Genomic DNA, 15,405 nt, shown 5'->3' with positions numbered 1-15,405 from the left:
TATACAAGTTATATATTTTTACCACTTGACGGACTTATTACGTCATGGCATTCGTTCCAAGAAAAATTTAATATTTTTTAAGTTGCACTATCACAATTTTTTCGCTAGGATATTTAGGATTTACATGTGAAAAAAAATTCGTAATTCATTATATCATACAATTAATCAGCTGCCAGTGACCATTTTAGGACCACCAGAAATGCCTTTCCGTGTTAAGTTTAGACTCATATACGGTAATCATTCGGAATAGTTATGGTAATTATTCGACGCAGAATTTAATGTTCTTTAATTTGTTATAACGTTTTCGCTCGGATGCCCCTTTTACAAGTTAGAGGCAAACACAAGAAAAAATACCTCATTCATAACTAAATGAAATTAATAAAATAATCAATAAGAGTTATTGGACCGCCTGAAATGGGTTCGGGAGTTAGTTGTGGTAGAAACTAATTTTTAAATTAGTTACAAATTTATGTTTTATTGGCTGAGGACTATGTATTTGGCTCCTCTGGGTACAATACTTACTTCCATGTTTTCTAAAACAAAGTATACATATATTTTTATCAGTTTTTGTTGTGGATAAATATAGAATAAAAATAAATAAAGAAATATGACAGTGACAAGACTTTTTTTTTGGCTTGTACCTAAATAATTAATTAAATTTAAATTCTGTCCTAGAAATCAAGTCATCCATCAGGACCTCAATGTTCCATATGTTGCCGATTTGGCCAGAGCCAGATACTAATCCCTCCATGATAAACTTCCCAACCACCCAAACCCACTTGTTTCTGACCTGCCTTCTCCTAATAATCCTCCTAGGCGTCTAAAAAGAAGATGGCCGCGAGATCTTCTCTTATAGAAATTTTATTGGAGTTCTATCAATGGTTCGGTTCTCCACATGTATGTATCATGTCATTACACCACTTTAAGAAAATTTACTTGTTGTATATATTTTTATACAGTTGTAAATAACAATAAATAAATTATTAAAAAAATATTTGTCCTACTCGACACTAAAAAAAAAAATAAACAAATGAAATAGAACTATCCATATTCAATACACAATGAATGTAAATAATATATTAAGCCATTAAGGAATTTGATTTAAATCTAGCAAGAATGCAAGTTTTGTATGAAATATAAGTAGAACCAGGGGGTTCTACATTCTATACTTCGACATATAGGGATATGTCGTCACAGCAAGGATGTTCATATTACTCCCTTATACTCTTAAAAACCAACGAGAAGATGCTCAAAGAAGTCTATGGCACAGAAAAATATTGTAATTAAAAGTAGGGGCAGTGTAGGACTCCAACGTCTTGGGCCGACGAAGGAAAAGAAGAAAAAATTAAAAGTAAATATTTGTCTAAGAAAATATATAGTTTTTATTTATACTCCCTTTTTATTTTGCTTTATTTATATTTTCTGTAGTTTCATTAATTAAAGGCAGCATCTTTGGTAAAATGATTAAACTAATTCTAGTCCAAAATTGTAGTATAAAAAATCCATACATTATTATCACTTTTTCATTTGTGATGTAATCTGTTTATTCTTGTGGTCAAATGCATACAAAAACCTACTTACTTAAATCTAATTTTACAGTCTTAAAAAGAAAATATATACACTTTTCAAACAGAAAATATGACCAACATAAACAAATCAGTTCCAGTTATTATTTTGAAGAATCAAAAATATTATCACCGAAAACAAACTAGTTGAAGTAGTGAATTTGAAGATCTACAAGTAGTTTTAAAGAAACTTTAGTCGTCATAATATTAAAAAATATAAAATACAACAAAAAACAACTCAGGTACTAGTACCTATAAGACAATTGAAAACAATACTGAGGTTCACCCAGAGAATGCTAGACGTGCAAATTTATACATTTTAAAAAAGATCATTTTTCCATGGGACTGAAAACTAGTACCACATAGATTCGCATTACACTTCGGAGACACGGAAAAACTCGCGAGTCTGAATCACAACTGAGCAGATCGAGACTCATTACAGCCCCATAACAAATAAGCGCTCATTGATTCCTAGAATAGGGTTAGTAGTTAGGAAGTGAGTAAGTTTTTAATTACTTCATAAGTAGCAGAAGATTTGGATTTTGAAAATCTCATTATATAGTTAGAAAACAAAATTGTCAGGCAGTGTTTCAGGGTACCTTGTCGTGGAACATTAAAAAAATAACACTTAAATTATCACTTTAGAAATTAGCAGAATTTTTTTTTTTTCTGATCCCTCTAAAACAGAAAGAAACAGTGAATTAGTGAGTGCTTTACTGTGAAAAAAAGAAATAAATCGTGTTGGTATTACCTTTTACTACCTTTGGTATTTTAAGATTACCTGTAATGTTTATTATTATTTATGAAATATCTATTCTAAATGGTACTATTTTTAAATCCGGAGGTGAGGGGCCTCCTTGTGTTGAGCAGCACTAGAAATGTAGTACTGATATCAATGATTTAGGAAATACCTCCTTTCAGAGAGAAAAAAATAAAATAAAAAATAATCAGTTATAATTATGTTATAAGCGGTAAGTTTGAGAAATATTTATTTCAGAAAACATTCCCATCCGATTTGAAAAAAAACCCTTCGTTTATTCGAGAAACAAGATAAATTTAACACTCAAAAAATTACATCATAAGCAGCATCTCTTGTACTGACAGTTTAGTTGATCTACCACGTTTGTCGAGGCGTAATAGCAAAATCAATAAAAAAAAAATCAGGTTCTCCCTTGAAATAGAAAAACATGATTTTTTTTTTTTAAACATTACTATAGAATAACAATGTTACTTACTATAGAGTAAATTAAACAAAAGTAAACTCCTTATACGTTTGATGCATGATTTGGGCATCCCTAATTATAATTCAATAGGGTTTAGTGAAATGAGGGCAAGAAGGGATCTATCTTGGTGGAATCTTTTAAAGGGAGTTCTGAAAATTGAATTATTTATGCTTTTAGGGTGCTGATAATGAATTTCAACTTTACCACCGCAACTTTTATTAGGAACATAAAAAAATATATATATTATATTTTTTTTACTATAAGCTGGAAAATCAAATATTCGAATAAATTCTAATATCCCTTTCATAATAAATTGAAGAAGAGCAACATATCCAGAACGTTGATTCTAATATATTTAGAAAAATAAAATAAATATATTTTTGGAACTTCTGAGAATATTCTATCATACTTTTTTAAAATTTTATTGTACATACTTCCGAATAACATTCAATGACGCAAAGTTGAAATTCGTAATAAACTCTAAAATATTCTACCGAGACACTTCTCTGTTCCTTGTATGCCTGGACCCCATTGGATTAAATCCAGATGCCCTGAAAAGATCCAAGAGACAATAAAAATTATAAAGAGCAAAAGATTAAGGAATTTACTTTTGTTAAATTTAGTATAGAGAGATGTTTTTATGTTTAATTGTAAATCGTTTTTATTTTATGCGAGAAAAAAAAGGATACATTTTAAGATGTTATTTGCATTTTTAAATTATACTTTCGGGGGAAAAAATGGATGTGTTTAATTCATGACAAGCGTCCTCAAAAATGTGAAAGTGCATAATATAATATATTTTAAGGCGTAAATTTCTCAAAGTGCAGTTCATACGTAACCTCTTTTAATTTTAAATTTGTCAGACTCGTCCAACCAAGACAGATATTTTGTAAGATTGTAAGCAAATCTTTTCAGAGTAGAGTCTCAAGACTGAAATGAATATTTCACAAGCATGCTATTTATATGGTAATTTAACCAAAATGTTTGAAGTTTTTCTGTCTGGAAGTGTCAAATCACAATAAATATTTGACTGGCGAGGTATTTCCTGGATAATCTCTCTAATTAATACATTTTCATCTAAAACTTTATTGTACTCAATTTTTGAAAAGTTTTGTCAACCTGGGAAACGAAACTGCTTGATCACTCATTTTCGAACTAAATAATGTGATCTGTCAAATCCACTAATCAAACCTAATAGTTATGAGATAATTAAAAAATTGCTACCTCTCGGTGTATAAAAACTCTCCAATTGATATTATCAATTGACAAATTAAAAAAAATTACATTCATTACATGAATGGGTGTGTTCTGGATGCAATATTTTTTCAATTATTTGAAACATTCGTGTTTTTAGATCAGTTCTATTTCTAGTGTCTATGTTTAGCGTTCATGCAATCTTTATGGCGTGAGATAAACCATCACCCTTTTATAATAATTTCTACTAATTGTGGAGTAATTCCATAAGCAAAATATTAGTAAATGGATTTTGTCTTTAGAAAATAAAATTTTATCAAAAAGTAAAAACGTTTTCGACTACCCTAGCATCCCATTTAAGTCCAAGGAACGAAATTCATTGACGCTATATGTTGAGGGGAATAACAGGATATAAAATGTCTTATTACGTTGTAATAAAATGTTTGAGGGGAAAGTGAAACTTTGTTTATTTATTCAACATATTTTGACCATTGTAAAGCAATATAAAACAAATTTCTGCAAGTTTTTATTAGTGAATTTGAAAGTCGCGAAAATGAAAATAATGGACGATTGAGATATAGCGGAATGAAGGACATTGCGGTCAAGGGCACTATATTAACAAGGGCCGATCAATAGCCAGGAGCCTGTTGAACAATATGATGGCATCTTCTGGAGGGTTTAATTCATTTGAAGGAGAATCAACTTGAGAGAAAAAAAAAACAAAGCAAAAAATAAAAACTGAACAATGGAATTAAATCTATACAGTGCTATCAAAACTACTAGTCCATGTGAAGATTTGTGCATGGCTTATTTTGACATATGAAGTTTCATATTTAATACTTCGGTTAGAAACATGGAGTGCGTTACAATGACATTAATAAAATGTTAGCAAAGAATATACGCCAGTAATAGCTTCCCCAATATTTATGTCCATTTCCCCAGTCTCATAGACTCTTTACAGATTTGTAATGGGTACTTAATTACTTATATTTCCTGGTTGATGATTTGTCGTTTTATCATAAAGCCGAAAGGACGAGCCGTTTTCGATATATAGGTGTATCAAGGGAAATAATTTTTTGAAGGTGAGGAGGGAGGTAAGTTTGTTAAAATTTATAATGTTATATGTTAATACTCATAGTTCTCAACTCCTTCAAACATTCGAGTTTGATAGTGGAAGGGGTGTGGCTAACTTAAATTGGTAGTAGTCAATTATTTATTTTGTTAAAACTATAAATGTCATTATTTTTGTTACCAACTTTACTTTTTATCTATTATTATGAATTATTATTTTAATCTATTATTTTATCTTTATTTTATAACATTTAGTATAGTTAGGGGTGTCTTTTATATGAGACTACCCCCTTAATCAATTACTAAAAAAAAATTTACTTCTTACATTAATCATGTATGGATGGCCCACCAGGCCGATCAGGGCCCTGTTTCATAATGAAAGCTAATAGTATTAGTTCATAGTACAAGTATAGAAACTAGTGTAGTAATAATACTAATACTTATTTTTTTCATGATAGGGGTGAGTATTAGTGATATTACAGGAATTAAAAATACTAAAGTACAAATTACTATTGTACAAGTCTGTGTAATTGAATTAAGATAAATCTACAAGACTAATAGTATTAGTTTGTACTTTATTATGAAACAGGGCCCTGGTATTAAATAAAGCAATAAAAAAAAATTGGGAGTGTACTGGGAGTTTTGTGATAGGTTGTACAGTCGTTGTCGTAAACTTTCCAAACCCGTAACACCTTCAACTCCATATAAAAAATCAATTTTTATATCATCAAATTGGGCAAGAAAAAATCAGTAACGCCTGTAAATGATGGTTTAGAATTGTTAAATATTTTCAATTTGATGTGAAACAACCTTTCTCCCAGTACGTTTTGAAAGTAGAGATTTTTCCTTTCTTCTGAATTTTGTTCCGGTTTTGGGACAACCCGCTCACACGCACATACACAATCAAATTTTATTAATATGGAATCGGAATGTCATGATTTTCGAAGCAATATTTACCGTAAACATCGCTTATCCTCCTCTCCTTCCAAAAATGCTCTTTTTACCACACATTATGGGAATGACAGTAACAGTTTACGTCGTTTTTTTTGTTTTTTTTTTGCATATCCGGGTTAGTTCATTATTTTACAGGTTTTATATGAAAAGGTAAACTAGTGGTCTAGAATCTTCAGAAATAAAAGAGCCAATTTAATTATTTAAGTATCGGTTTATTCTGTTAAGATTTATAAGAGCCGTAATTATATTTTTAAAAATTATTTTTAAATATAATTTTAATTGATAAATTATATTTTAATGGGTTGTTTGAATCAAACAAGATCTTTTAGATGTTAATGATAAATTTGCCTGAATTTGTGAAATATTTATTATAGCTAATGAATACCTAACTTCGAATGGAATATATTAAATAAAGAACCAAACATTATCATTTTTTAAATTTTACCAAAGAGCCAATGTTTGACGACCACTGGAATAGACAATACTTTAATTTTGGTATACCTACCGAAAAATGAGATAAACATTTATGGAAGTATTATTTTGGCCAACCTCCATTTAACTGTCGTAAAATATTACATAATGGAAGCGACTGGCTGTCAACCACCCCTTCCTTGAACACTAGCGATCTCTCCCCATTTATTTCCTCAATCTCTTCCGGGCAAGAGAGGCGAATCTGTGCCCCTGCCCTAACACCTCTGTCATATTACTCACAAAGTTTTGGGAATCGCATTAACCCCATAAACTTGCTGAATTCCATTTCATCCTCAGCGAAGCGGGAGCAAACATAAGTCCAATGCTTATTGATAACTCTGGGTATTCTGGTTTTAACACCTGAAGTTCAAAGCGGCAATGGTAGATCCAAAAACAGCCGTGTCCAATCAGCTGGTAAGATAAGTCAGAGTCTATCTCACCATATCTTCCACCGTGGCATAACCAATATCAGATTAAAAAAAAACACAGATAATCGGAGTAATGAATAAAAACTAAGCGAACCCGGATATTCGAGAAAGAAACAACAAAATTCCTTGTCTGCACACTTGCATCAGTGAGCTAAATCAAAAACGAATCCTCAAGGTTGTATCTCACGAATTCCTCCCATTTACGTTTTGATCAGTCTGTAGAACTCATTTTTCGCCGCTTTTATCTTATATCCGTAATTCATTCCAGCAAAATTTTATTTGCAGCAATAATGGCTTTCAAATATATTTACTGAGGCATATTACACCATTCAGTATTGAGTAACATTAATCAAATATATTCTGTTTGACCATAAATTATATTTCTTATTTCGTTCTCAATAAAATTAAAAACCAAAAATCTTATTTTTTTTTTTACATTATTATCATGACACAAAAATCTGGGAGTAGTTATATGCAGTGATGATCTTCCGATAAGAAACTTAATTTTTTTGATGAGAAATGCGGTGTCAGAGATGCGGTCAGCATAAATACACAAATGAACCAAAACTTATTTCTTTGCACCGACGTTTTGGCCTGAATTTCGGCCCTTCATCAGGGATGCTCCGGCGAAGGTTCTCTCCGGATTATTTGTCTGGAGTCAAAATAAATAACAAGACATAATTTTTAAAATAATTTTACCAAAGAATCAAGGTTTGACGACTCCTAGAATATGTGATACATTAATTTAGGTATACCAAAAGGAAAATTAGAATACGGTATACATAGAAAATTAAATTAAACGTACACTCCATATAGAACCTCTGCTGGAGAATTCCTGACGAAGGCTTGAAATTTAGGTCGAAACGTTGGGACAAATAAATAAGTTTTTATTTATTTGTGTATTTTTTGCTGGCCACACCCCCACCATCTTCTCCTCATATTGATCTACGATCAACTATAAACGCCTCATTTTTTTTTTTTTTAATAGAAAGTTCATATCTTTTTAATTTATTGTGGATCATTTTATAATTTCTTAAGTTGTTTAGATTTTCAACTAGTTTTTTAAATCCATCTTGTTGGTTGAACCGTAAATCATGTCTCCATAGTCTTTTCAAGAGATAAAAATTAAATACATACTAATACCGGTAGTGTGTATTTAGTTTTTGATTTTCAGTTTTGATTATTTTAAAAGACAATGGACAAGTGGACTTTGATTGGTAATTTTAGTTCTTCATTTAATGAAGTCCGAGAGTGATGTTTATGAGCTCGGATCGACATTTCAACCATCACCCCAACAAGAGGCATATTGGCTATTATGTGCCCAACCATTTATATATAAAATCCATATTTGATCTTTTAGTTTATATAATTAATTCATAGTTTACCTTTACTTAACCTTTATTCATTCATGCATCTTAATAATCGTGGCATTTATAATACATAGTTCGTCATATACTGCATAAATCTTGCTTAATATATTATAGGTTAATGTTACTAAAAAAAAAAATGCAAGAAAAATAGAAAAAATAATTAAAAAATTTAGAATGAGTTTTTTTTTTTTGTATTTTCGGGAAAAATCGGGAGGTAAATAAATGAATAAGTATTCAGAATTTTTCCAAAACTTTTCAATTACAAGATTTACACATTCTTCAAAATTTTACAATGAAAAAATTCAATAACTTTTGCCAGCAATATTTAATTTCATGTACACCAATTCCTTAAGATTGTTAATAACATTTCTGTTATGACCGGTTTAAAAATTAGGCATACAAATATTAACGAAACTATTATTAACATTTTGCTAGTAACAATTTTACCGGTGATATTTCTGGTTGCTAGAAGGTAACCCAAAATTTAAAGGTAAACGAATAATTTCTTAATGGTACAAATATATTCTTAAAAACGTAGAATATAACAAAGTTAGTCCATCAGGTTTTTGCTCCACTGGGTTTCATCCCTTCTTCTTTTTTACTTTATTTGTTAAAACGCTTTGGGATATTTGACCGAGACTTCTTCGCCCAATAATATAATTTTAAAGCTTAAAATAATTAATTTTACAAAATAATTCACTTTCAAGAAGAAATAACATTATCCTGTACATACCAATACATAATATATATATCCACAGCGATTCTTGGCAATTATTTATCAAGATAGATTTTTCCTATTTTTTCTGTGTTTTATGCGTTACACTCGGTCAGTATGCAAAGCACAGTCAGTGGCACCCAAAAGACGACGCAATAAGGCTCATATACTGTACTTTAATATGCTTTAAGTTATGTATGCTAAAGTCGTTGAATTATGTGAAATTATCTGCAGTAAAACCATGAAAACGCTCCTGTCTTAAGTCAAGGGGGCCATAAATTATTCCAAATCCAACCCCTATTGAACATCAAGAGTATATGAGTGGTGAAGACGATTAGAGAAACGCAAACTAGAAACACTTTGAGTATTCAGGGTAGTTTAGAGGGAAGACTACGACAATTATCTCCCGGAGTTTTTTGAAACATTAGGTACGTTTTATGTCTAATGTAAGGCGTGATAAACGTAATGAAGGGAAATAAAAACTATTCAAAATAAAAAAAAATATATTTTTTAAATACTGCTGTTCAATTTCTAGTTGTATTTTTTTACAACCAAATTCAAAGAAATCCTCTGATTTATTGCTAAAATACTTGAAATGAATAAATAAAACCAGAAAAAACAATTAAAAATAACCTTAAGGCTTTCATTTTTTTTTCAATGTTGTGTATAACAGCGTTGTTGTTCCTTAAGGAAATAAAAAAACAAATATTTGTCAATTTAACAGACAAAATGAAGGAGGATTCTCAGTATTATATGAACTCTGAACAATAGAACTATGATCTCTGAATACTAATACACACACCACAAGTCCTCAAAGATCATTTTATTGATATGTTGACCAAAACTGCAACGATCCAATATTTTAAAATAATGAAAATCAAAACGGGGTATTAACTGTCATGGCTATAGTACTAATACGCAATTAATAAATTTGTACAATTTATACAAAACAAACTCTCGGTATGGCTTATGAATCGTGATTTTTGACAAAATCGTGAGAAACGCATTCAAAACCGAAACAGACCAAGGGTTAGAATCAACTTGACACATAAACAAGGCACATCCATGAGACAACCAAGGTTAACTACACCCCAGGCGTTAGAGGCACTTCTGGATCAGAAGTAGGTCGAGGTACGCGTGGCTTACGGGTGCCTATTCCTGAACCTGAACAAGGATAAGCAATAAGCCTAAGGGAGGATGGCAGGATAAAACTATTTACTCACATCTCCCAAGCATGGCTTTGTTGACACAATCCTTCAAAAGTTCTGACCTCGTCAACTGGTGGAGCCACTTCGATCTAGCCTCTCGGATCGTTATTGTCGCCCGGAGCATGCGCTAGCACTCTCCCTCATTACTGGGTCATTATGGTCTATTTTGTAAAGTGTGTTTCCTTTTTAATACCTTTTAGGTTAGTATATGCTTTTTGGGCATTAATGATTTTCTCCTTATATTGCCATAACTCTTAAACATTTATATCGAGTGTCAAAATTTAATTGTAACTGGTATCAGAAAAAAAAGAATTGTTCTTAGTAAGGAATAAAGGTGCGTTTAGAAAATTTTAGGAAGCATCAAGACAGTTCTTAACAATTCAACTAGAACACTATATCAAATACATCATACCTATCACATAAAATTAATAAAATATAATGTATTTGGTAATGATGGAAGATAAATGAACACATATTAACTTATTGCAGGGATAAAATAAAAAATAAAAAGTTTCAAATTACAAACCTGCTGGCTTACTCGTGAGGATGGGCTATGATCATTATGGATTTAAATAATTTACCATTTTTTTAAATATATTATATTTTTAGAACGCTATCGAATTATGATAAAATGTTCAATGGACTACTTTTATTAATAATTTTCAGTCAAATTCCAAATTTTAAAACTATAATACTTAAAATTGAGATGTACTTTATCATGAATATTCTTTGTTTCATAATAGATTAAGAAGGAAAAAAAAATTGTGAGACAAATCTTTTTATTTAATTTTAAAATTAAAATCACTAAATGGGTGATTTATTTTATTTAATATCGATTTTATGCATATTAAAAATAAGATATTAAATAAAAGAACAATAAGTCAACTAAAGACCACAAAAATAAAATCATTTATTTATGTAACAAAACAAATAAAACGGCAAAGGTTGGTTAGACCAGCTTTGATTAACTTACGTTATCTACGTAAAAGAATTATAATATCATCATAATTATATCTAGGGAGGGTGTTAAATGCAGCTAAAATCAGAAAATGGCCAAATTATGGTAAGTGTTGATGTGTGTGTTTTACACGCAGTAAACATTTGACTTATACTAATCTTACCGTTATAGATAATTACTTCAATCTACCCTGGAAGACAAATGTTTTAAAACGGGGAAAAACTTTGGCAGTTTAAAAATGTTTTACAGCGGGTAAAAACATAACCGATTAACCGGCTAGTCTTACTTTTCATGCTCTCTTTAGATAGTGTCTCCTCTACACCAAATGATTTTTTTTATAAAAAATGTTTGCGTCCTTCATGCCTTTGAACAAACCGCAAATATACCTTAAATTTCAATGAAAACTGAAAAAAAAACATTTCAAAGAATGTACTATGTACAAATAAATGACCATTTAAATAAGAAAGGAGAAAAGTTTCAGAGTGGTGGTGAACATCAGTACAAAAATGAGAAAAACAACTGTTTGTTGAATGTCAATGTTTCACCTGCGTCACAATTTTACTTCGGAGCAACAAACAAGATAATACAATCAAAGATGAACATCTGAGAAGTATATAAATGGTAGGGAAAAATAACATAAAAGAAATGAATACCATCTGACTGGTATGAAATGAATATTGAGTAATTTTTATTTTATATTTACTCGTTTTAAGTTTGTTTGTATTTTAACTTATTTATTCGTTTTAGATTGTTTTACTACTGTGATTATTTTATTATTGATTTTTTTCTATATTTTTATGTATTGATAATTTCGTTAAGTTTGAATTAATATATGCTACGGAATACTGAAAGAGGAAAGTATGAGAGAGTGGAATAGAGAGAATTGAGTAGATATGGTCGAGAATAAAAAGAGAGAACGAATGAATAAGCAGAAATGTAATGTAACTTAGAGAAAAAGAAGGAGAAAAAGATGAATAAAAAACAATGAAATTTATTTTATTTAGTTAATTCTTTGAAAATCAAAATAGAGAAAAAATGTATCTTTGTTAAATAATATATGTTAGTGATAATATATCCACTATATAATATAATGGATTAATAAGTATACTGTGTGCTGTAGTAAAATGATGTATTAGAGCATTATTGCTGATTAAATAAAACATTTTACTCTCTAACTAATACTAAATAACGAAATATACCATTAGCGACAGAGTAAGAACTAAAAAGTCAGGTAAACGTGCTACAGGGGATTACAAATAACAAACAAGACAAAGGCGTCATTGCATGTCAAAACATCTATCATGGAAAATAAAATATGTAATAAATAAAAATAACACCAGCTGAAGTAATGCATCGCAGAGACTTATGAATAAGCAAGACGAAGCAAAAAATTTTGTTTTTAGACATATCATGGATTATACTCATGGATTAAAAACTTCTAAATTAATACAAATTAAGACATTATTGAACATAGTAACCATAAAAACCAACATTAGAAACTTATAAACAAATTAACCTCATATACGGCGATTATATTATTTTTGTAAGACGTTTAATTTTATTGTTATCCACAAGAATTACTTTGAAAAAAAAAATCTCGGCGGAAGGTATGTACCGTCAATGAGAGATAACTTTGGTAGACCACATAACAACACTTTAGTGGTAATGTGATTAACATTCTATTCTCACATATTTCTCTCATACTATTATCTAGATATACGGCCAATTATATTACGAATCACTAACTATAACGTTCATTCTTCTTATAATTTATTCATTGACAAACGTTTACAATACATATAAGACAAAGTTTATATACGTTTTACGATCATTCTTCTATTCATTTGGTAAGGATTTACCAAACTGAGGTACGCGTACCCTCTAGAGGTGTAGAAAGAGTTTGATGCGCTTCACCTGACTTTGGCTATGTTTGGTGCAACAAGAACATATAAAAAATATGGATGATTACAAAGACGGACAAAATAATACAAACAGCCTTGCTGCTTGTCAGCAGTATAGTGTATGCATGGTTTAGTATGATATAATCTTCAGATATGCATATATTTAACTATACCAACGTATTTTTACGAAAACACAACAGCATTAAGTATAATTTCCTTAATTTTTAATTTTGTGTTTAGAGTCCGTTTAGAAGTCTAAATATATCTTTTGATAAGGAAAATGTTGCTGTCCGCTCCTAAAGGGCCTAAATCCCTCTATTTACAAGCCGAAACATTTAAAAATTGTCCGTAGGGAGGGGTGTCCGCTGGAGAGAGCTGTATGTCAAGAAATTTCCCTATATATTTAATGTGTTTTTTTTATAAGGAGAATCCAGTCTAACGAAAATTATAAAATTGTTACTCAGATGTCGAAAGTTTGAGAAACAATGGCTCAGGGGAATTCAAGGCGGGGTTCAAGAATTCGCTGCTTGCGAGAATTTCTTGAGTGGTGTGTGTCGAGCCGTCCTATGGTCCGCAAATATCGCTTTTTTTTATTGACTATTTAAACTTATTATTCAACCAGAAATAATATAAATAATTATAATTTATTGAGAAAAATATAAAACAGACCAAATACTTTTATAAACGACTAGAATAAATTTGATACTTTTCATAGGTATCTCAGGATATAGTAAGATCCACGAAAGATGAACATGAAGATATTATCTTAATATCACGCACATTCTTGCTTTTAAAGTGAGTTATTCTTCCAACAAATAACGAACAATTACAAGGATTTAAATAATAGATAGAATAAATTTTTACTTTTATTACTTAACGCTTTAAATACATCACTAAAATTCCGAATTGGCAGTTATAATTGGTGAGAATAAGTCGTCTGAAACCAAATATTTCCAATTCATATACAGGCCCGCTGGCACAAAACATATATTAATAATACTAAATAATAAGAATTCGTAATTTAAAAGGCATTTTTATGAATTCACTATCTTTTCTAAAACAACCCACTAAATTTTCTAGGATACCGTTTAGTAATGTAAACACTTGTGTTTTCTCGTTTTGCACAATGTTTCACAGCACCACAAGCTCGTTTTATGAACAAATGCTTTACAGTAAAGAACTTGCAGGGTATTTTTTAAAATTTATTTATTTTAAAAAGCGAAATAAAGGAACATCTGTTTTACGGTTTTATCTACGTGTTTCAATATTAAAAAAAATCCAAAATTTAGATAGCATTGTAAACCAAGATGCAAAAATTCAGAACGACATACCTGATTTGCATTTCTTAATTACATACATCTATAAAATGTAATCAATGTGTAAAATGTAACCAATATATAAAATAATAATAAAATTAACCACTGTATAAAATGTAAACATGCATAAAAATAACCAATTATTTTCAAGTATGCAAGCATTTAGAATAAAAGTACAACTGAGACCAACAACATAATAAAAATTAATTCAGAAAACAATACACTATAAAAGAAGAAAGGGTCGTTACCTTTCTAAGGTTTTGCGACAATCAGTCTCCTTAAAACTATATTTTATGAGCATCAGTTATTGGCTACTATTTCATGTGGATTTATGTATTTTTCTTTTGTATTTTGTAATAACTTCTGTTGTTTATGGTTTTTAAAAAGTTTATAGTGTTTAATGTACTCAGAATGTTTTGTTTCGAGGTTTAATGTTTCTTAGTTTTTGCACCTTTAAATTGTCACTACTTTCTTGTAAATAATAATTAATACCTACTAAATTTGTTACGTTTAATTAATCCGATTACCTTACAAGAAAACTAATTATATATGCTCTAAAATTAGTAAAGTACACTGAAGGAACATCATTCATGTTATATCCTTATGAAATTTAAGTATAAAATTAACTAAGACTAATTGATTATAATTGTTCAATAAAGAATGAGGTACATAAACAGAAATCATTTCTTTTCTTTGAAAAAAAAATTGAGAGATTTACCTTCACTATAAAACTGTGTGGAATTTAGTATATGATACATAAGAAGAAATGTAAAGAAGCATGTTAAAAAAAAATGGTTATAAATCTTTCCGAAAAATAATTTCAAGCTGGTATAAAGTAACTTACTTTTTCGGTACATGTATTTTCAACAGGTATTTTATTCACAATATGAAGTTTTTAAAAAATAAAAAAAAATTTGTATAATTGATTAATTTACTATCTCCTACTATTCCCAAATGTGAGCGGTACAATAACTACCAGGTCATTCAAAAAGTCCTGTCGTTTTTTTGGGGGAAATTATAAATAAATAAAT

At 29.8% G+C, this 15,405-nt stretch overlaps 1 protein-coding gene across 5 annotated transcripts in view; it reads right to left on the bottom strand.

The window, feature by feature from the left end:
* The window catches only part of LOC106687166 (protein FAM13A), a 92,800-nt gene that overhangs the window by 30,680 nt on the left and 46,715 nt on the right, over positions 1-15,405 (bottom strand). Inside the window, exon 1 of one of the 5 annotated variants that reach the window (XM_067051555.1) lies at positions 10,215-10,307. The exons of the other annotated variants lie outside the window; for them this stretch is intronic. The gene's annotated coding sequence lies outside the window, so the exon portion shown is untranslated. Of the gene's footprint in view, positions 1-10,214; positions 10,308-15,405 lie in introns of those variants that run through there. 5 annotated transcript variants of the gene reach the window in all.

The sequence above is a fragment of the Halyomorpha halys genome, unplaced genomic scaffold, assembly GCF_000696795.3.
Source record: "Halyomorpha halys isolate HHAL.00 unplaced genomic scaffold, Hhal_1.1 Scaffold920.1, whole genome shotgun sequence".
NCBI classification, from domain to species: domain Eukaryota; kingdom Metazoa; phylum Arthropoda; class Insecta; order Hemiptera; family Pentatomidae; genus Halyomorpha; species Halyomorpha halys.
Note: the sequence above shows the minus strand (reverse complement) of the source record. Positions and strands in the feature narration are given on the sequence as shown.